This window comes from Astatotilapia calliptera, chromosome 3 (assembly GCF_900246225.1).
Source record: "Astatotilapia calliptera chromosome 3, fAstCal1.2, whole genome shotgun sequence".
NCBI classification, from domain to species: Eukaryota; Metazoa; Chordata; class Actinopteri; order Cichliformes; family Cichlidae; genus Astatotilapia; species Astatotilapia calliptera.
The window spans coordinates 33,867,557-33,890,434 of NC_039304.1; the positions used below are offsets into that span (position 1 = coordinate 33,867,557).

At 41.0% G+C, this 22,878-nt stretch overlaps 1 protein-coding gene across 3 annotated transcripts in view; it reads left to right on the forward strand.

Annotated features, from left to right (window-relative positions):
* The first annotated feature begins 7,434 nt into the window (after positions 1-7,434).
* slc4a1b (solute carrier family 4 member 1b (Diego blood group)) overlaps positions 7,435-22,878 on the forward strand; it is a 39,350-nt gene continuing 23,906 nt past the window's right edge. Inside the window, exons 1-2 of one of the 3 annotated variants that reach the window (XM_026163032.1) lie at positions 7,435-7,613; positions 20,215-20,443. The gene's annotated coding sequence lies outside the window, so the exon portion shown is untranslated. Of the gene's footprint in view, positions 7,614-13,530; positions 13,584-20,214; positions 20,444-22,878 lie in introns of those variants that run through there. The other 2 variants (XM_026163033.1, XM_026163034.1) reach the window with 2 other exon arrangements.

The window sequence follows — 22,878 nt, forward strand, 5'->3', positions numbered from 1 at the left end:
CCCTGGAATGTGCAGTTTTTTGCGCTATTGGGGGTCTGGGGACCCAGAACCGGTCAGTATCTGGTGTGACCACCATTTGCCTCATGCAGTGCAACACATCGTCGCATGGAGTCTATCAGATTGTCAATTGTGGCCTGTGGAATGTTGGTCCACTCCACTTCAATGGCTGTGCGAGGTTGTTGGATATTCGTGGGAACTGGTACACGCTGTCGTATACGCCGGTCAAGCACATCCCGAACATGCTCAATGGGTGACATGTCCGGTGAGTATGCTGGCCATGCAAGAACTGGGACATTCTCAGCTGCCATCTGCCCTGAACAATGTGAACCATGATTCATCCGTGAAGCGCACACCTCCCCAACGTGCCAGACGCCATCGAATGTGAGCATTTGCCCACACAAGTCTGTTACGGCGACGAGCTGGAGTCAGGTCAAGACCCCGATGAGGACGACGGGCATGCAGTTGAGCGTCCCTCAGACGGTTTCTGACAGTTTGTGCAGAAATTGTTTGGTTGTGCAAACCAATTGTTCCAGCAGCTGTCTGGGTGGCTGGTCTCAGACGATCTTGGAGGTGAACCTGCTGGATGTGGAGGTCCTGGGCTGGTGTGGTTACACGAGGTCTGCGGTTGTGAGGCCGGTTGGATGTGCTGCCATATTCTCTGAAACGCCTGTGGAGACGGCTTATGGTTGAGAAATGAACATTCAATGCACGGGCGACAGATCTGGTTGACATTCCTGCTGTCAGCATGCCAATTGCACGCTCCCTCATTGCTTGTGGCATCTGTGGCATTTTGCTGTGAGACAAAACTGCACATTCCAGGGTGGCCTTTTGTTGTGGGCAGTCTGAGGTACACCTGTGCACTACTCGTGATGTCAGATCAGCATCCTGATGTGGCACACCTGTGAGGTGGGATGGATTATCTCAATATAGCAGATGTGCCCACTACCACACATTTGGACTGATTTGTGACCACTGTTTGGGAGGGATGGTTATATTGTGTATCTGGAATGAATTTTAGGTCTCTACGTCCATCCCATGGGGAATGGGAGCAAAAACAAAAGTGTTGCGTTTATATTTTTGTTCAGTGTATATTTACAGTACTTGTCAAGTTGACCTCACTAAAACATATGTATCTAGTGACTGAACTCTGTGACTGAAAAACAAAAGACAAGCACATTGCTACATTTATAATTTCTGTGACCAGGTTATGTAACAGAGATCATACTTTCAATGTATAACTTACACAAAGAACAACAATAATTCATATCAAGCGTAAACCCATCCAATGTCTTTTTAACTGGGTATATACCCATTTCGTAGTTTGTTTGTTTTTTTTGTTTTTTTGTTTTTGTCTCGCCTGTCCCATTTGGTTCTTTAGCCATCAGAATTGTTGTCTGAAGACCAACAAGGATACCCAATGGATTTACTTTGCCAAATGGATCATCGTGGCATTGCCGTATTGGTCCATTTGGTCGATCTTTGTTTTTATTATTTATTATATTTTATTTTCAGATGTTACAGACGGGACAGACATGAGTGAGAGATAGGAAAGGGAGAAAGAAAGAGGAAGGAAAGGAAAAACAGAAGGGGAGAGGGACAGTGAGAAAGGGGGGGGAGAAAAAAAATAAAAATCTTCTGGATCACCTGTTGAGAGAAGAATAGAAAACAAGCAAAAAAAGGCAAAAAAAACAAACAAAACAAAGCAACATACTAAACACAACACCATCGCATTAATCTAGCTAAGTGTAAACAGCAGTAAATACTAAATATTCAATGTTGTTGTGCAGCACGCAGGACAGATGTGCTTCGAAGTAGCAGCCAAGAAAGGTGTAATTTGGGTCTACGAGCAGTGAACACCCATGTGCATACCTGTGTGGATCAGCGCGCTTGTATTCCAAAGGTTTCTCCATGTAGCGATCTGCTAGGGAGTGTGGGGGGGCCACAGCCCCGTCCTCCAGGGTGTGAAGCAGGTATGGAGGAGATCAAAACTCCAGACATCCAGAGGCCCCCAGAACACAAGAAACCATGGAAGACCAACAGAGGGGCAGCCGCGCCACTGTTCCAGTAAGAGCCGAGGAGAGTCTCAGATGAGGGTTCACTCAGCAGCCGCGGAGCAGAAGCCAGGGGGAGTTGCAGTGACGCGCCCGTGAGCTCCGCCGGCCGCCAGCTGTGCCTGAGTGACCGAGCCCCAGGCCGAGAGGCCGGGGGCACCCCACCCCCGAAGGGGCCCGAGCGAGCCCCAGGCTCCAGGCCCCGATAAACGGCCGCCAAGGAGTGAGCCGGTGTGTACCTGGACGCCCACCCCCAGACACAAGGAACCACCAACGCACCGACACCTGAGGGAGTCCGCCACCGGCAGGGGAAGTGGTGGTAGGTGGAGATAGGCCTCCAAACCTTGGAGGGCCTGAGGTGTCCCCAGAGAGGTGGCGTCTGATACCCAACCTGACATATAGACACGGACATACAGGCACACACAGACACAAACATCCATTCCCACCCTCATGCTCTCATATACACTTACTCCACACTCAACCAACGTGGAGACAGACATAAAGAGACGCTGTACACATGATCACACTCCCCAAGCGTACTCTACAAACCGGGTCTAGGTACCCTTGCCCCTGGAGGGGGGAACTGCACCCAGACCCAGGTGGTGTTACCCTTTTCCCTGCGGTGGGGAGAGGCAGACCACCCCGACTCCGTAGCAGCAGGGAGGCCCCACACTCCAGACCGCAGTCGGACGGCCAACTCCACCTACCCCTCCCGCTCCAGCAGGCCGCAGAGAATGGGGGTGGGAGAAGACTCCAAACCTCCCTCCACCCGCTCATTGTAGTGTTGATGCATGTGTGTTCTAAGGTGCAATTAAAACCCAGGAGGGCATGGAGCTACCTGCCAAGGAGCAGCAGGTAAGCGCATAGTCCCTCCTGCTAGCCCTCAATGTCTAAGTGTATTTAAAATTGAGAGGTGGGCAACGACGCCAGGGGTGGGGTGTACACCCTGATGGTAATTTGGACTCCGTGATTGTGCCCACCCCCAAGATCCTATATGTATGTGTAATGAGAGTGTGAATAATGTGAATGTCTAAGTTGTGGGATAAAATTGAGGCAGAGGCAGCCAGAAGGAGACAGAGGGGGGCTAGCCTCCTCTGCACCCTGGTGACATACCCCTACTCCAAGACCCTGCATGTGTGGGTGGTTGTGGTGGAGCGGGAAGAGAGAGGCAGCTGGAGATGGGGAGGGAAGGAAGGGAGGGGCAGGTAACCCCTCCCTGGGGCCAGCTCCCCCGCTGACCCCAGTAGGCACTCCCACACTCCGCGACCCGCCAGGGAAAGGGGGCCCAGGCCCATCCAGACCGGGGCCCAGTGCAGCAGCGCCTCCCGGCCCCACAGGGCCCGGGACAGTCCACCCAACCCCACCACAGAGAAAACTACACCCACCCCACCATCCACTCATCTTCCAGACTACATAAGACAGTAAACGCCCAGGCTGAGATTTTCCTCCACCTCTCCTGTATCTCCCCCTCCTGCAGAGAGAGTTCCTGAAGAGAGGAAAGCTCCTGCAAGATGTGACCATCTCCCCCACCAGTTGAAGAGCCCCCCAGGCGGTTCGACGCACCGGCGGCACCCTGCTCCAGGGCCGGGCCCCCATGCACCCACCCGCCCACAACCCCGGCAACACACCAACCAGGATCCAAGCCCCCGAGGCCCGGCCCGGGCCCCAGCCCAGAGACGGAGCGCCCCCAGAACCTCACGCCCATCCCGGACCCACCCAGGGCCAGCCAGGCTACCAGGTCAGTAACCCACGTCCGTCAGCACAGACCCTCCCCTAGCCCCGCTGCACGCAGCCGCGAGGAAACAGTCACCTGAGAGCCAACAGAGCCCCCAACCGGACATGACCACTACCCCGGGTTGAGCCCCCCAAGGAAGATGCCTCCGGGGAACCCCCCGACGCCCTAAGCCTGTCCCTACCCCCACACCAATCACAACAGTGAAGGTGGGACCAAATTATGACCCCCCACCCCCACTAGGTGATGGAGCTGATAAAAGGAGTCCAGAGCAATTGATCAGATGTGGTGGCAGAGGCTGTATCAAGACTAATATAATCTAATAGATAATTTCTATATTGGTTAGAATTAAGATTATTTTTATTTTTCCAGTTCATGAGGACTGTTTTCTTGGCTATGCATAGGGCAGTGAAAATCATATGGGCTATATTCTTTTCTGAAGTGACATTATCTAAGCTGCCCAGTAAACACACTAAGGGGGAGGTTGGAATGTTACATTTCAGACACTTTGATAAGTCTTCACATATCTCGCGCCAAAACTTTTGCACTGGTGGACAGAACCAAAGAGCGTGGATGTAATTGTCTGGTGTATTGCCTTGACAGTGTGAGCAGTTGTTGGAAGATGTAAAGCCCATCTTGAACATCCGATGACCTGTATAGTGCACTCTATGTAGTATTTTGTATTGTATTAATTGCAGACTGGGATTTTTAATTAATTTAAAGGTTTTTAAGCAAATCTGAGACCAGAAGTTTTGGTCTAAGCTGACTGATAAATCTGCTTCCCACTTTGCAATAGGAAGGGATATTGATTCATCTAATTTAGAAAGTGTTCTGTATATTTTAGATAATAATTTGGGGGATTTAAGAGTAAGAAAATGTGCCGCACTTAGTGGTGTTTGTAATTCAACTTGACTGAGGTTAAATTTCTTTTTTACTATGGATTTAATTTGTTGATATTCTAAAAAGCTTGTCTTGTTGATCCCATATTGTGCAACTAGTCTGTCAAATGGAATAAATTCTGTTCCCTCTAATATATGTTCTAAGTATTTAATTCCTTTACAACTCCATTCTGGGAAATTAATCATATTATTGTTTTGTAATATGTCAGGGTTATTCCAGATAGGTGTACGTTTGCATGGGATTGATGAAGACTCCGTTATTTTTAGAAACTCCCACCATGCTGTCAGAGAAAAGCTGATGTTGATACTTTTAAAGCATTCATGTCTTTTGACGTTTGAGCTGATAAATGGTAGGTCTGAAATCTCTAGATCCTTGCATAGTGCCTGTTCAACATCTAGCCAGGGCTCAACTAAGAAGGTATGTTTTAACCATTCTGAGATGAACTGAAGCCTGTTGGCTAAGAAGTATTGGTGAAAATTAGGCAGGTCTAATCCTCCTCTATCCTTGGTTCTTTGTAGCGTTTTTAAGCTGATACGCGGGGGTTTATCTTTCCAAAGGAATTTGGAAATATGTGAATCCAGAGATCTGAACCAATCTTGTGATGGTTTGTTAGGGATCATCAAAAATAAGTAATTTATTTTTGGCAAGATCATCATTTTTATAGTGGCGACCCTTCCCATGAGTGATATGGGTAAAGATTTCCATCTAGTCAGATCGCCTTCTACTTTCTTTAGAAGTGGGATGTGGTTTAATTTAGTTAAGTCTGAAAGCTTAGGAGAGACATTAATACCTAAATATTTAATATTTCCGGATTGCAGTGGGGCAGAGGAAGAGTTATGGAAGGAGCAGTTAATGGGGAGAACTGTAGATTTTGGCCAGTTAATTGAATAATCTGAAACTCTTGAAAACCAGTTTATTAAAGTAATAACCTCAGAGAGGTTGGTTTGTGTGTTTTGCAGAAAAAGCAACACATCGTCCGCATAGAGACTGATTTTATGTTCTATGTTCTTACATTTTATGCCCTTAATTGTTGTAGCCTGTAACATTCCAATTAAAGCAATGACGGAGGGTGGCGGTGTTATATCTGCTATGACATCATATTGATATTACTAGGTTAAACCCATGTTAAAAGAGAAAGTGTGAATGAATAAGAAAAGAGTGTAGCGGGTTCTTATCTGGAGTGCAGTCAATACAACCACGGTGTGGTGCCGGGGTCGCGGTAGAGCTGTCCGTCCATGTAGAGCCGGTCCACGGCGATGACAGCACGGGAGCCTTTCTGGATGAAGCTACGTCGAACTGGGAACAGGACCTTGCGTCGTTCCAGGATCTCTTTGGGGAACTGGTCGTTCACGCTGAAGTCCGTTCCTTTCAGCTCTCTGCCGCGACTCTTCACCTGTTCCTTCTGTTTGAATTGACCGAATTTGGCCACAATAGGCCGTGGTCTCCCGGTCCGCGACCGCACGCCCCCCAAGCGATGTACTCTATCGAAGTTGATGTTCTTTACGGTGTCCTCCGGCATTTCGTAGTATTTTAAAAGAAACCTTCATAACATTATTGGTTAAGCAGAATTTTCCTCTATGTAGCCAAAATGTATCACTAATTAGAATGTTGGCTATTGTGCCTCAAAAAACTTACAGCACACGTCTTGACAGAGCCTCAAACACCACTGCATATACTTTGATTATAACAGGTATGTTAATCTTGGATAAACCTGGATAAACTTAAAGATTTCCCTCGGCGCCAAAGAAATGTTTAAGTAGCACAATATCATTTTCAACTCGATTTTAATAATAAAGTGACTTGTTCTTATAAAGTATATTTCCATTATTATATACATTAATAACTTTTTGGAGAGAAGTTAGGTTTGCATGCAAGCTTCCAAGCCAAAAGAGCTTGTTTATGAGAACTAGATAACTTTAAAGGTTTTTTTTTTAATCTTGTAACTACATTCAGGTAAAAATAAATCAATCAATTAAAAATTACAAAAAGATTGTTTGAAAAGGTATTCCAAATCGTGCCTTTGTCATTGAATAAGTTGGTAAACCACTTCACCTCAAAGGAATTATTTAAAATTAAAAATTTCAAATGATCGATTCAAATATTGATAGTATCGATATCAATGCTGGTATCAGTATCAGATCGATACAAACGCATCTGGATCAATTTTTTTGCTTCTGTCGTCAAAGTCCAGTATGAATCCCACTGAACTGTGTTTAATACATATTTATTATCATTTTTTAAATGAAAAAATGTACCTCAAACAAGCACTATGAAAAAAACTTTGTTGTCTGTCACATCAACTCTTTATAGCCTATAGCACACTAAAACAGCAGAAGCTGACCCAAAGTCCTTTAAAGACAGGCACATTTCCAAAAACACAGTAACGAAAGCTGAAAGGTATTTCTTTTACTGGTAAGGTATTTTTAATGTGGATAGTAAAATCACAACACTGTCATTTTATGGTCATTAAAATGTGTTCAGAATTTGGTAAATGTAGGATGACTTAGCTCGTACATTTCATGACACACTGCTCTTCCACATAAGCTTCTACATAAGCTCCCCTAAAAGATACTTAAAAGTATTAGTATCAGTATTGGTATTGGCAATACAGCCCTTAATTTATTTGGTATCCGATCGACACCAAAATCTGCTGTATGACACAGAACTAGTTGCTATATGACAGGAAGTCCCGTTGCCAAATTTCAGCGACCCCTGGTGTGAGAGTGTGGAAATAACAGGATGGTGGCCGCTGTAGGACAAACAACTGTTGCCGCCGTTGATCTGAAGAGCGTGTAGGCTGCAAGTCTGCAGTTCACCTCTGCTGTCAATATGTTTCCACATCTATTTACTCTGAAGGAGGGTGTAAAACTTTGTAAAAGGAAAGGATGAACCAGTGAAGCTCACTTCTGTCGGATGACGGCGACACTGAGGTGAGTTTTTAAGGATATCTTTATCCTTACCCACTTTTCAGAGGGTAAGACTGCTTTGTTTGCTTTGGGGGGGTTTTGTTTTGCTTTTTGTGGAGGATTTTTTTTGTGTGTGTGATATTTTTGCTGCTGTTAGTGAAGTGGACTGTTGGACTCGGATGCTATGTGAGAATTTAATCAAAGTGTTTGTCAGAAGAAAATTGTGATTTTTAGAACCTAACATATCTGTCATAATGTCCGCTAATAACCACAGTCTAAAAACTTAATGCTTTACACATCACGTGTTATTTTTCTTAAAAGTAATGCAGTACTTTGCGTAATTCGTTACACTGCTCGTTGCATTACTTTCACACTTCGCAATGAATTGACACGCATTGTCTCGCAATTACTAGTTAACAGTATTAACCTTAGGCTACAGTGCCAGTGTCAACACAAATCTCTAGCTAGCTAGATGCTTGCAGAGAGCAGCAGTATAATGCAGCTGTTTCTGTCTTGGAGGCAGTTTTCAGTTTGTCCTTTCATGCAATTAAAATAACTGTAATGTAAGCTCCACCATTTCCCTCCTTCATCTGCACATGGACTGAAATCAGCTGATTGTAGGTAGCATGCAGGAAACAAAAAGGCACATTTATTTGTTTGTTTGTTTTCTTTCCTCCACCCCTGTGCAGATAACTGAAGAACCTTTGTAACTCATACAGTTAACAGTGATGTAATTACCGAACATAGCAGAGTATGGTTAGCTTACTGTGTTATTGACAAATGTAACGGGATTACAGTAACATCTTGCTTTGACACGCTTTACACCAGCAGTTACACCAGCTTATAACCAGCTGTTGTTGTTTAGCCGGTTCATTGTCAGCTGTCTGGAGACAGGAGTCATATGTCTAATCTGCTGACAGTAATTAATTCCTGACAATATCGGGAATAAATGAGCGTGTTTATTCAGGTTTTCATGTGTTTCATGGCTTCAGTTCAGGAGATGAGGCTTGAAGTAAGAAGGAAGAGGGTGAGGTGAAAATGAAGGAGGAGACAGAGCAGTGGTGGAGGAAGAGAAAAATATAATGAGATGAGATAATGAAGATATATATGTACATATGGTCATATATGATTTGAAAGATGTATGAGCTTTAAATTGAAAGTAACCTATAAGGTGTGCTAAGGCTTGTCTGTAATAACATAAATAAAATGTGATTAGGCACAATTACAAGCACAATCATGTCAGGAGAAAAAGAAAACATAAACAAGTAGAGCAGGACAATATGACCAAAAATATTTATCACGATATGCATTTGAAAATTTGCGATAACGATATAACTGACGATATAATTGACACTAGACAAAATACTTTACAACTCCACATAGGGCTGCTCGATATAAGATATATATCGGATGACGATATAAAAACGTCTATTGTTTCATTTTACGCTATCGTTTGTTTTGTGGTGTTGCAAAATAAACTGTTTACGGCAATATTTTTTCATCGTTTTGATGGTCACTGTAGTGGCTATATTAATTTCTTAAAGTTCTCTGTTTGTCTTATATTTAATATAACCACACTACAGACGGACAAGCGCCTGTTTTTATGCATTGTTGTTAGCAACAACGATGGTAAAACCATCACGTGTCCGCTTGTTTATTTTCTACATAAACCTTTCACAATAAAGCTCAAGATCCTGTTGAGACTTTTCAAAATAAACAGAATCACATGAAAGAGTATGCAGAGTATTTACCGATGAGAAGCAAAAAAGAGCCGTCAGGTGCTAAAAAATAAACCTTAGACTCAAACGTTAGAACAGGCTTTTCCAAAACTGCAGCACGCTGTGTAATAAATACTCGCAAAGAAAACGGCGGCTGTTACAACCTATGTCTAAAAATGTGTAGTTTCCTGCATCGGTAAAACACTCGACACCAGATACACGACGCCCAGCTGGAAACACTTCAGCTGCCCGAGATTTACAGAATTTACAGATAATGTTAAATTTTTGTGATTTATATCGTTATCGGACGATAGATGTTTTATATCGGGATATGAGATTTTGGTCATATCGCACAGCCCTAACTCCACGACTTTATTAGTGCAAAAAAAACCCCCAAAAACATCAATGTGTTTTCACTTAAACAAGCAGCTGTTTTTTATGTGCATTAAAGTTATATAAAAATGTAACAGTGCAAATGCAAATTCCTTGCTGACAGTTTAACCAAAAGGCATTTCCAGTGGAAATTGGCCAAAATATCCTCAGTAATGCTCTGGGCTGTGCTCCGACAATCCATCAAGCCGATTTTCAGAAAAATCAAAGGATTGATTTTAAGTGTGCCGTATTTTCCAAAAAACACGGTAATAACGACGGCCCGCTAGCACGCGCTACCAAAAATAGTGCTTTGTTGTGTATCTGACGGACGAAAGCTAAACCAGTTCCACACCACTGAAGTTGCAGCATTTTTACAAACCAATTCTGGTTCATCCGTTTCATTCAACGATCCACTTTCGCTCTTCTCATTCTCTGTTGCCGGCATGCTTTTTCCGCCATGTGCGTATGAAAACAAAGGCACTGCACATGCGCGTTTTACCCATATTCTATTGCGATATTTCATTTTCTTATCATTGCCCGACCCAGTGTGTGAATGTGTGTGTGAATGGGTGGATGACTGGATATGTAAAGCGCTTTGGGGTCCGTAGGGACTAGTAAAGCGCTATATAAATACAGGCCATTTACCATTATACCGGTATTACTGTGAACGGTATGATATGGCCCAGCCCTATAAACAAGTATCTTAAATTAACTCGATTAACTTTAGAAGGGTTTATTTTATATGTACAGCTAGTACGTATTAAGGCATTCTTCTTTTCCCAGTCAGAATGGAACAATTTTTTTTTAAATCATTTTTAAATGCAACAGAAGCTTTAGCAACCTTAAAAAATCCTGGATTGAAAACAAGAAACTTAAATAATTTTCAAATTCCTTTCTCCATCCAGTTTTTGTAAAAAAAAAAAAAAAAGCATTCATTTGTCAGAAGGCACAATTGCACACTCGTCTATATAACCCTGCTTTATGGTTTTGCAATAAACTCTAATTCAGTGCATAAAAAATTAAAAAATTAGCCTTTGACAGGAAGAATCTAAAAGACCCTGCACAGTTCTCGAAATGTCTTTGGACGGATGAAGCCAACATTAACTTACTAACTTGTTATCTTATGGCATGAGTATGCATGGCTGCCAGTGAAACAGGCTCAACAGTGTTTAATGATGATATGACTGAAGTAACTGCATGAATTCTGAAGTGCACGAGGCTGTACTCTCTGCTCAGATTCAGTCAAATGCTGAAGAACAGATGAACTGTGATCATGGTGCAAATGCATAATTACCCAAAGCAAACTGCTTGCAAAGTGATGTGCGATACCACTGATTTCCTTTCCGATCCGATACCAAGTAAAATTCAGGGTGGTATCGGCGATACTGATCCGATATCGATACTCTGTACAAAAACTTAATGTTTCATTGCATTTCATAATACAATATATAATTGTATTATGTAATTGTAATAATAACATAACCATATTGCTTCATAATGATTAGAGGACATCAGACAACTTTTTTTATTGCTTAATAATGCAGAATAATCATATAGAAATAAAAAAAACTGACGTTGTGCGCTATTTGAGCATGTTGCCTGCCTGCAGCACAAAAGGACTCTGCGAGAGACGTCTGTCTCGCCCTAACAGCACCTGTCCCTGTCCTCCTCTTCAGTTTGCCTCAACATAAGCTTATCATATTCTGTGATGTGATTTACTCCGAGGTGTTTGACGAGGTCAGTGGTGTTGCCACAACAACGTGTCCACACAGGACTCTGTTTGCGCTCAGCCATTGTTGTGAGTGTGCACGCCAGGGGCTGCAACACATTTATACAGCCGTATTCTGCATATGACTATGAAAGGCGTAAGAGGAAATAGTTCCTTCCAAATTAGACGATCCGAATTGTATAGTTTCTTTCCACTGCGTTCATTTTAATGGAAAAACTACAAATTTACCCCAGAGTACTAAAATATCGATATTATAATATGAGAATCGATTCTAGAACATAAATTGCTGGTATCGGAAGAATCGATATTTCAGTATCGATCCGCACACCACTAGGAAATACAGCATTAGTGATATCCATTGGTTCTAGACTTCAGGTAATCATTGACTGTGAAGGGATTTCATTCAAGTATTGAAAATCAATCATTATGTTTAAAATTCTGCTAGTCTGTGAAATTTATTTTGACCCTCTGGAAATAGGTAGCTGTGCATAAAAATGGTCTTAACTCCTAAACAGCTAATGCAAGATATACAATGGCATGTAAAAGAAACTGGCTGAATACATTAGGCTATGGTAATAAAATTACTTCCACCTCTCTAAATGTATTTTACAGGTAAACTACTTCATTGGAAATTTCAATCGTGTTTTTGACCAAGAATAAATAAGCTATTAAGAAAGTCAGTTTCTGCCTTTGTTTCCTTCTAATGCCCTATAGGTTCTCCCTGGAAAATATGTGCAAACAAGTACAAGATTGTGAGATTACTCAACATAAGCAAAAGCTGGTTAGGGTGTCTGATAAGAACCGTGCAAAACTCAACAGTGTTACTCAACCCCTTTAAAGAAATGGCACTAATCACTATTTACACAACTGTGTATTATGAAAAAATAAGCTTTTCTCACTTGGTGTAGGGATTATCTCTAGAACTGCTATTTCACTGACAGCTAAGAAGATCTGCAAGAGCTGCAAGATCAAACTTCCCCAAAATGTATGGAAACACATATGCAGACTTTCAGAAGGAATGTTTGGATCAGATAGGGTTCAGCGTGTTTGGCTTGGAGCTGAACCATCACTGTAAATGCTCTTTGTGTAACATAGTATGAGCTGATAAGCGGCTGCAAAGGAGTTGACATTTATAGATTGGTCTGTAAATGCTTGTCTACGCAAATAATGAATAAAAATATAACTCCGTGTCTAAAGACAATCATCCCAAACACACTTAAACAGTTACACAAGAGAAAAGTATAAAATATTTATTGACCTAGCACATATCTTAGTGTGAATCCATTAATAGTAGTTTTATTTTAAGCTGAAGGTTGAGAAACAGAAATAGACTCACATCTGTCCTCAGATTTGTGCGAGACCAATACACGGTTGAGTATAATGGATATAATTACTTTGATCTTTGACCTTTTGACCCATTCTGTTTTGAAACTCTATATGTGAAAACTATAACCATTGTTTGCTCAATAATCAGTGTGTTTCTTTATGCTACACCTCAGATACACCAAAGAAGAACACTTGACAGTAGTTAGCACCAGAGAGTTAAAATGATCTGAAATTTAAATTTGGATCCCTGTACACTCAGTGCTAAGCAACTGACAAAAAAAACAAACAACTGACAACTGTTCATAAAATGAAATATATTGAGAAAAGGCTGCCATGTTAACTATTATAAGGACACAGGTTTTTGGCTGTTTTGGGGCTGAGTTTTTCCAGCCTTGCCTGGAGCCGTGGAAAAAAGATCATAATGTTTGGTTGTGTTTGGCTGACTTTTAAGCTTTGTGACAGTTAATGCGATCGGGTTTATTCTTCACGCTATCAAAGATGTTTTAGGTTTTATTTCAGTGTTTTATTTTCACAGTCTAACTGTGCTAATCTTAAAAAAACAAAAATCTAAAAGGTAACAGTGTAACATTTATTACGTTATTGGAGGCAAATTCTGACCAATCACAACTCACATTGACCAATACCTTTTAAATCTGAGCAAACAAGCAGCAGTTCAGAGGTGACTCAGCGGAGGATAAAAGAACTGTCCTTAACTTTATTATCAACATTTACTGTACTGTGGATGTCAGATATTGTGACTGAAGTTTTGGTTACCCAGAACCTGCTTGCCTCTCTCCTGGTGTTAATGGAATAGTTGCACCAAACGTGGCATTCAGAATTTAAAACAAGGTAAGAAAAGAAATCTCATTTATCATAAGCATTGTCAAGAAATACATCACATGTAATGATGTGCATTCTTGCGTTTTTTGGGTTGTTGTTTTTTTATAATTTTTTTGTTATACAGTTTTGTGACTACTTGAGTTTCTGGCTGTTCAGGTTACACTGAAGATGAAGGCATTTCATGCAGCAATTTTTTAGCAGTCATTTTCTGTTGAAAGTAGTAGTAGGAGTTTTGGTAGAGTAATAGAAAAAACCAGAGAACAGACAAGAGTTGGAGATTCAAATTTTTACATATTTTAGTTTCTCATTGAAAGCAAAGGTTGTTTCAATTGCGATGATTTAATGAATTTCAAACGCAGTGTGCTATTCTCTCTCTCACTGTATCGCTCTCTCTCTTCTCATGTAAGTCAGTATAGCTTTCTCTTTCTCCCATCTATATGACAGTAATCATCTGAATATGACAATATTTATTAGGGGTGCAACGATACGGTTCGATACTTTGGTGTCACGGTTCGATATTTTTTCGATACAAAAGAATGTTCATGCCTTTTTAATTTGTCATTTGTTAAAATTATAAATATATATTTTAACTCAAAAGTACAGTTTTTAAATTTAATGTTGCTGAAACAAGAAAAAAATTTTTTTTTAAATCTATCTGATTGAGGAATCACTCATCTTTGGATGCGTGGGGCTGGACGACGTCAACACGTTAACGAGCTATTGCCACTAACGCACTAGTTCCCACCAATGTAATTGAGCATTGCGTGGCACATCCGACATACTGTTTTACTTTTGTCCATGACGTGCTTACCTTCAGGGTCATGCTTCACATGAAAACCTAAATAGTTCCAAACGCCAGATGTGAATGAGGGTGGGGGAGGTTCAATTTCGGGTAGTGTTGAGGCAATTGCCATGTTGCAACGAGCTTAACTTCTGTCTCGCTAGCTTGCCCCCACACACACACACACATCTGCACTCGACAGTGCAGGCTAGGCGGAGTAGTCGAACGCAGATCCACTGAGCTCTCAACACAGACAGCATCGTCAGAAGAAAAGTTGATAAAATAAATTAAAAATTTTGTATTGTTTGATACATATGCGTACCGAACCGAAAGCACTGTATCGAACGGTTCAATACCGATACGAGTATTGTTGCACCCCTAATATTTATGTAGTTATACTTTGGACCCTGGTGTTAAAGTGAATGGATAAGCCTTGTTGGGCAGCACAGACTGCAGCAAAAATAATAATGACAGAAAGGACATAAATATAGTAGAATAGTATGAGTATAAATTCAGTAATTACAAGGCATAGCCCAGATGGCTCTAGCGATGGCGACCGTGGCTCAGAGGTTTGGGAAGCACATCTGTAACCGGAAGGTTGCCGGTTCGATCCCCGGGCTCTCTGTCCTGGTCGTTGTGTCCTTGGGCAAGACACTTTACCCTACTGCCTACTGGTGTTGGCCAGAGGGGCACGATATGGCAGCCTCGCTTCTGTCAGTCTGCCCCAGGGCAGCTGTGGTAGCTTGCCTCCACCAGTGTGTGAATAGTGGCATTGTAAAGCGCTTTGGGTGACTTGAAAAGTGCTATATAAATCCAATCCATTATTATTAGTTTGTAAAGAGATGGAAATCTGGGCATCTCACCTGCCTAAATGCAGCAGATAATCCACCTGTTGAAACTGGGATGATACACAAAAACCTTAATCACCCATGGTCATGTCATCTGGGTGTTTTCACCCCCACTTTGGAGCAGTGTTTTTCAAAACACCTGCGCTTTGGAAGCTCGTCACACGGTGTGTTCCAATATTCAGTTTTGCTTTGGAATAGCCCTAACTGAGGAAAATGACAAGGAAGTATCCGCATAGCACATAATAAGAGCCACTCCACATCTCCAAATACTAGGAAAAAGAGCGTAAATGCCTCCTTTATTGTCCCGTTTAGCACAGAAAGCATCCTTTATGAAAGGAGAGGAGCAAATACCGTCCTATAATTCTTCGCATTGGGCCATCCGACCATCTATGAAAACAATCACAAAAATGTTGAGCACATCAAGCACATATTAATTAGAAGTGCATTTTCCATTTTGTGCAATAACCTGCTAAAAAGGTTTTGAAGTCTATTCATAAGCCTGTTAGACATCAGGCTGCTGGAAGAAAATCTGCTTCTTGTCTATCTGCTGCCTTACATAAACATAAATTCATTTAAGCTCTCTAAACAGATTCTGGTTTATATTAATTGATCAAAGTGCACTCAAGATTCTGTATAATTCAGTTTACATTCCTAATGTCTGTTGTGTTGCAGCCTTTATGATTATCATGAAATTTAATTTTTATTATTATTTTTATTATTGTTGTTGTTGTTGTATAGGAGGAAATAGATCACTGAATCACTTTACAACAGGGAAATGTAAATAAATTATAAGCTATAGGACAGTTTATTAGGCTGAGCAAGTTACTGTGATGCCACAATTGCAGGGTCCTCTACTAATATGTGGCATCATTTGTTTACAAAAATGGAGCCAGTTCACTTCATTAATAACCAGCATTCAGCCAAGAGCAGCAAACCCGATGAGGGAACATGACTGAGAGTGGCAGGCTTACTAACTGAAGTAATCAACTAGTCAGGTTTAGCATGTGTTTCTCTCTGAAAGCAAGGAGGCTGTCCAGATCATGGAGGATGAAGGAGAATCAAACTTTTCTGATAGAACTCACTGAAGAGGGTTCTGAGGATTAACATTCAGGTGGTGCACAGGATTTATCCAAAGGAGAGCTACATCATTACTAAACACATTGCAACACAAAGGCAATATTCTAACACACGAATTAACCCAGTATCACTTCAAAGTGTGTAATAGGCAGTCGTTCATTTCACACTTTCCCTGTCTAAGGTGTGAAATGGACACACGTTTTACTTGTATTCAATACCGATTCAGCAGGGAGAAATCAGTTCATGTGTGTGTGCAAACGTTATCAAGCCCTTGAATGTTACATAGTTTAGCATGACATGTTACTGTAGTTCTCATATAGAGCCACAGTCCCATAATTCAGACCGTCTGAGCAGTTATGAAAAAAAAATCGGCATAATAAAGCAGTGCAGATTATGTAAATGTTAGTCCACATCGGTTTCATGGAAACAGTGTCCACAGTAGTGTGAACTCTGAACATCACACTACTGTAATAAAACTACTGGTTGAGTTGTTGCCTTGAAGATCATAGATTTATATTAGTTCTCTAAAGATTATGAGCTATAATAACCCATCAAAGTGTATTTTAAGTTCTTTACAATCAGGTTGTATCGGTTATGTCCTTTGCTATATTGCTGCTTTTAGGATTATTGTGAAGTAATTTTTACTTCGGGTCAAATGGGATAAGTGATGGATTGAACAAATTTTACTGCAGTCACAGAAATGCTAAACAGGGAGGAGAAAAGAAGTTCAGAGTAGTTAAATATAAGAAATGATCAGGTATTTACTTTTGTCTGCTATGGAACGGATTTAATTAGTGAGGCGATTTATTGTGATGTTACAGTTCCAGGGTGATCTACTAACTGTATGCTATCCTTTGTGTACAAAGATGTGGGTAGAAATTTACCAAAATTATCCAGCGTAAGCTCAGGTTTCACGCATGTGTTTTTCTCTGAAAACAGTAATCCGGTTGAGATAAATTAATTGTGTTACAGATTCAGCAGTGACGGTAACTTGCTTTGTGCACACTGCTGAAAAAAAGACAGCTCGGCTCTGATGATTTCTGCTCTTTTTCATGACAATCCCAGTATTACTTATGACCAATAAGCGGAGCTTACCTCTCATCCGGACTGAGTGAAGAGTTTTAGGACAGAGACAGTTTGGGCAGCCTTAAGCCATCCACCCAAAATACTGAGTAAGCACTTCTTGTTTCTTGATTTTTTTCAGGACTAGATTTGTAAAAATGCAGTAAATTGTGTCCCTCAGATTTTATAATTCACATTTTCGTGAGTCGTGTAAACATTTTTCTCCTGAAAGGAAAGCTCCTACAAATACATATGCTGAGATGCTAAGGCCAGCAGCAAAAATACTCCCGTTCACAACTTTCAGTCACAAACACTGTGCCTATTTAAGTAAGCTTATAAACATCAAAAGATGGCTTTACTCTGCCGCAGACACAAGTAGTAGTAAATTTGAGAAAAAATGCTTTTTCTCTAAAATTCCAACCTTGGTGTATTAAGATGCATTCTGTAATCTTTCTTCTGCACACACTAGTTTCAACATATAAGGAGACTAGTGTTAGGTGATTCTGATTCTCAACGGACTGCTGTTCTCTTTATCTTCCTTATCATTGCTCCTTCTCACATTTCTTTGACCTTGATAAAAAGGTCACCAAGGTCAAAGAAGAGGTTAGGAAAAGGAGACAGGAGGTGCTTTTGGAACAGAGCCCACGATCACAGTCAAAAATGTTGGTTTGAAGCAGCTGATTAAAGTGAGTGACCCTCGTTACCAACTCCATGGCCATACGCATTTGTCTCTACACGTGTCATGGCAGAGAGACCGTTGAACACTTGTGGGGTTTTTTCAGTATGAGCCTTTCAGTATGGCATTTTATCTCATAACATATTGGTTGCTCTGAGCTCAAGTAATCAGCATATTATATTTGAGTATTTGCCAAAGTGATATATTATGTGTTTACTGTGTTTGGATATTACATGTTGCACATCATCAGAGCACCTGTGGTGAGAAATAGTGAAGTGTTGCAGGTCACAGTGACCCCTTAATGATAGTAAATGAGGGCTGAAAAATTCCAGTTTTGTCCAGAATCTGCACCCCTACAGGGTTGAGATCGTGGAGTGGAAATTTACAGAGAGGATGAGGGGCTTTTTTGTATAAAAGCGAGAGCCCCCAAGGGTTCGGGGCAGTTTGTCTTTTGTTGTCGAGGAACACTTTGCTTTTTGTCTATGCTTTTTTTATAAGTTCATCGTTTCAATATTTTAACCTGTGACTGAACCTCCATGTCCAGAGGGAATTTTTTGTTGTTGTTTTTTGGGGAGTTGGACATAGAGATCATTTAAAAATATTGAGCAGAGTGTAAATCCTCAGTTGAGTTCCTCAGAAATCCTCAGTTATGCAGATATTTTTAAAAGAAAGTGTGCCCTGACTTGTATACCATTAACATTGCAGTTTGGGGTCTTTGTTTTAAATGTAGCCAAACAAATCTGCTTGTTTGATTATGTAATCCACTTCATGGTTTTGGAAGAAAAAAATATATCCAGATGTCCAATGTGTCACCAATTTAAACGTTAAATGTAGCATCCCTGGGTGATGGTTAACCAAAGTTAACTAGTAACTACTCAAGTCAAAGTTTGCCAGGTAACATAATCTATATGTATGTAATATAATTTAATCTACAATTCACACATCTGAATTTACAGTAGTGGTTCCAGTCGCTACAATTATACATGAGGAAGGTTCAAAGAATCTCCTGTTTTAAAGATTTCTGCTTAAATGTGCTTAGTGATATGTACACAGAGAAATGAGTTCTGGTTGCACATGAACCTGAAGAACCTCAGCGATTTTATCACAGTCACTTTCAATAATCCTTTAAAGAATGCTGCCCCCTGCTGTGCTAAAGATGATTATTCTCCATGGGACTGTTCCCATTCAGTGGAGTCAGTTTTAACTTTAAGGAAGTGTTCCTGAAGTATTAAAGCACTTGCCATACATATAATCCAGTTTATTATTACCCCTCATAAAAGGCTGAGGATGTGTATTTGTCCCGCTGGGTGAGCAGGTGGGCAACGTAGGAGTTTGAAATTGATACCATTAGTGTATCTACTAAAAATTACAGTGACCTCGAGTCCCCTCAAGTTGTGCTCATTGACAAAAACTAATTTAGACTGATGGCAACGTCCTAGCAGTCTGTCTGTATTTATAAATAAGACAGCATTTATCGTTATTATTGTCATTTTTATTTTATGTAGATGCACAGAGCCTGCTGTCCTATTTGTACCTGTGTGACTGAGCCATTAGCTTGCTCTGCATTAGGAAGTCCAGTGTTGGATGGTTTCACAGATGAATTAATTCAACAGTGCAGTGGCACGCTGTTTAGCACTGTTGATTGTTTGCTTGGGTCATCCCCGGGTACTCCGGTTTCCTCCCACAGTCCAAAGACATGCAGTTAGTGGGGATAAGTTAATTGGAAACACTAAATTGCCCATAGGTGTGAATGTGAGCACGAATGGTTGTCTATGTGTTAGCCCTGTGACAGACTGGCGACCTGTCCAGGGTGTACCCTGCCTCTCGCCCTAAGACAGCTGGGTAGGCGCCAGCCCCCCCCCCCCCCCCTTCCCCCCCGCGACATATAAGCAGAAGTGAATGGATGGATTAATTCAGTGTATTTTCCTATTATCTCAGGATGGTGGTGCATGGGATAGCCCTCTTGATCATAGTATTCCCAAAGTATTTTAACAACATGTCTATATGTGGTGTCCCTGTATTGATATTGCATTACTATGTTGTATCATTTTTTTGTCTCCTGCCCCTACTTTTTTGAAGTAGTGCCAGTTATTTCCTTAACCTAAAGTTAGTTAATTTAATAGGACACACTGAATGAAGTTTGTAAGTAACAATATATAAGAACAAATGCCTCTTCTTTTGCATTTTTACTTTCAGACGCTGTCAGACTCCACCTGACCATCTGCTGATCATCTGTTGTCTCCTGTCATCAGTCTGCTGCCTACACATATGCTGCTCAGCTTTAGCGTGTAGAAAGCAGAAAGCTGTTTTTCTGATGCTTTTGGCCAGAATGTTGTCTGGCTAAAGTCTTTCCTTCCTGCTTCCTACTTGCTTCCTCATCTGACCGAGTGTGGCTGATGTCTTGCCTGCCCACCTATTATCAGCTGTAAGATCATTGTTAAAGCAGTGAACTTCCTTTTAACGCTTTAAATGCTCATTGAAAAGAATTTGGGCATTTCTTGTCTTTTTCCATCCTTGCATGATGACTTTTCCACCCTGTTCAGTTCAGTTCAGTTCAGTTCATTTTTATTTCAAACATTTCAAACATGTGCCTTCACAATCATTACAAAATATCATTCCATTATTTGTTTGAAAAGGAGTAGGCTGAAGTATTTACTTATTTGTCCCTACCCCCTCAAGTTTTACCTCTCATTCATTTAATTTTTTTTTTGTCTTAAATTAAACAAACAACATATGAAACATATAAACATATGAAGTAAAACAAAACATAACATACATAAATCAAAAACAAGAAATTAGCAAGCCCCACCACAGTATAGTTTCTTTCATATGAAAAATACAGAATGTGTATATTTGCAGATACACAAGTTATGGAAAAACAACAAAACAAAACTGTCAAGGGGTTGACAATTGTTCAAACACAGTAAGAGGGAAATGAGACACTGGCAGACCGACTCAGAGTTTCAAAGACGTGCGCACGGGTGAGAGTCTCTGAGCAGACTAACACACCGAGCACCGTTTACTCGCTTTATTTATAAGGCAAAATGGGTTACATAGTACTTCCTCTTTCAACTGAAGAGGGGAGAGCTCAGGCATTGTCTTAGCTATCTAACTTCTGCACACAAACTGAAAAACAACGACACAGCAGTATTCATGCTTATCTGACATCGCAGACACTGAAGTAAAGAATGCATGTATATCCTGTCTTTGTCAAACATCTCACACACTTAAGCAAGGAATACATTGTGTTCTTTTCAACAGTAAGCTTTACCGTGTGAAAATATATAAACACTTGATTATAAGGCATACTTGTTTCTACTTGATTATACTTTAATGATTTAACTAAAATAAAAATTCTCTTAACATTCCCTCCTGATGTTAATATATTTCACATGTTTTACTCAATGCATAGTCACTTGTTAGTCACATTTTCAACTTGCACGTCATTCAGTGAAATAATTAAACAACAAGCTTGTCAAGATTGTCATAGAGATTTTCTTCTCTCTCTCCCACACTCAGCATATCATGCTGACGATAGGGATCCTCCATAACTGACTGAGCCAAGACATGGTTTCCTAACATACGCTTGAACATGTTTGTCATTATGCTTCTCAGACATGGGATAATACAAGCAATGAAAAGGCAAAATAGTAACATCACACTGAAAAGGGCCAACAGGCCTTTAATCAGTAGAGATTTCCAAGAGCCGCTCAGTTGTTTCAAAACATTCAAAGCATTTGTCATGTTTAATGAATGGATGTTATCAGGTATGTAGGTACAACATGTAGTGTTAAACAATACGCAGAGACCACCTTTCTCTGCGAGAATGATGTCTAAAGCCACTCGGTGCTGCATGACAGTGATGCGAATTGCATCAATTTCTTCATTCTGTCCTTGATTAATGCGGGTTGAAGCATTTAAAAATAATCCAAAACGATAGTCCAGGGTTTCTATCTGTAGTGCGTGTTTCCCTACTCCTATCCATGGAAACAAAGCGTGTATTACCTTCTGGCTCTTGGTCCAGAGTTTGAAGTCATCTGGATTTATCAGGTTGTTTTCCTCAGTCATCTTGTTGAGATTTTATTCAGGCGTCCCTGGTGTTATTATTGGTTCTGCTCTTCGGTGGGATAGGTCAGTCTGATCTTCAGGGCGACCAGGCACACCCGAGCTCCCACGTGAGTAGCACTGCCGAGGAAGCACAGGGCGGGAAACCCGTTCAGCCCTGTCCTCCAGCAGGGGTTCACGTAAGAGTCAGGGGAACCGGCGTCTTATTGTGGTGCAAACACTTTCTTCACGTGGGATTGATGAATCCACGAAACTCGTTCGGCTATCTTACACGCTGTGGGTGTGGTAAGTAGCACCTGGAAGGGACCTTCCCACTTTGGAGCACTCCAGTTTTTCCGCTGGAGGACTTTTAATCAGAATCCAATCACCGGGGTTCAACCTGCAAGAAACTGAAGAAAAGTCACTCGGCAGTTGATTGCTTAATCTCACTTCTTTATTCTCAAATAGTTTTGTCATCCATTCTGCCATTGTTGTTTCTGCAATAGATTTATTAATTGGCTCACTCATTATGGGGAGTGGAAAATGTCTGCCATGTACGATTTCAAATGGCGTTAGACCACCTGTTCCTTGAGTTATTCTCATCCATAATTTAACCAAGCTTAGACATTCAGGCCAAGGTTTTTTAGTCTCTTCCATACATTTCCTCAACCTTTGTTTAATTGTGCCGTTAGTTCTCTCGACTAATCCTGCACTTTGTGGATGATAAGAACAGTGATGTTTTATGCTGAAGCCTAAAGCTTCAGAAACTTTACTTATTACTTCATTTACAAAATGTGTGCCATTGTCTGATCTTAT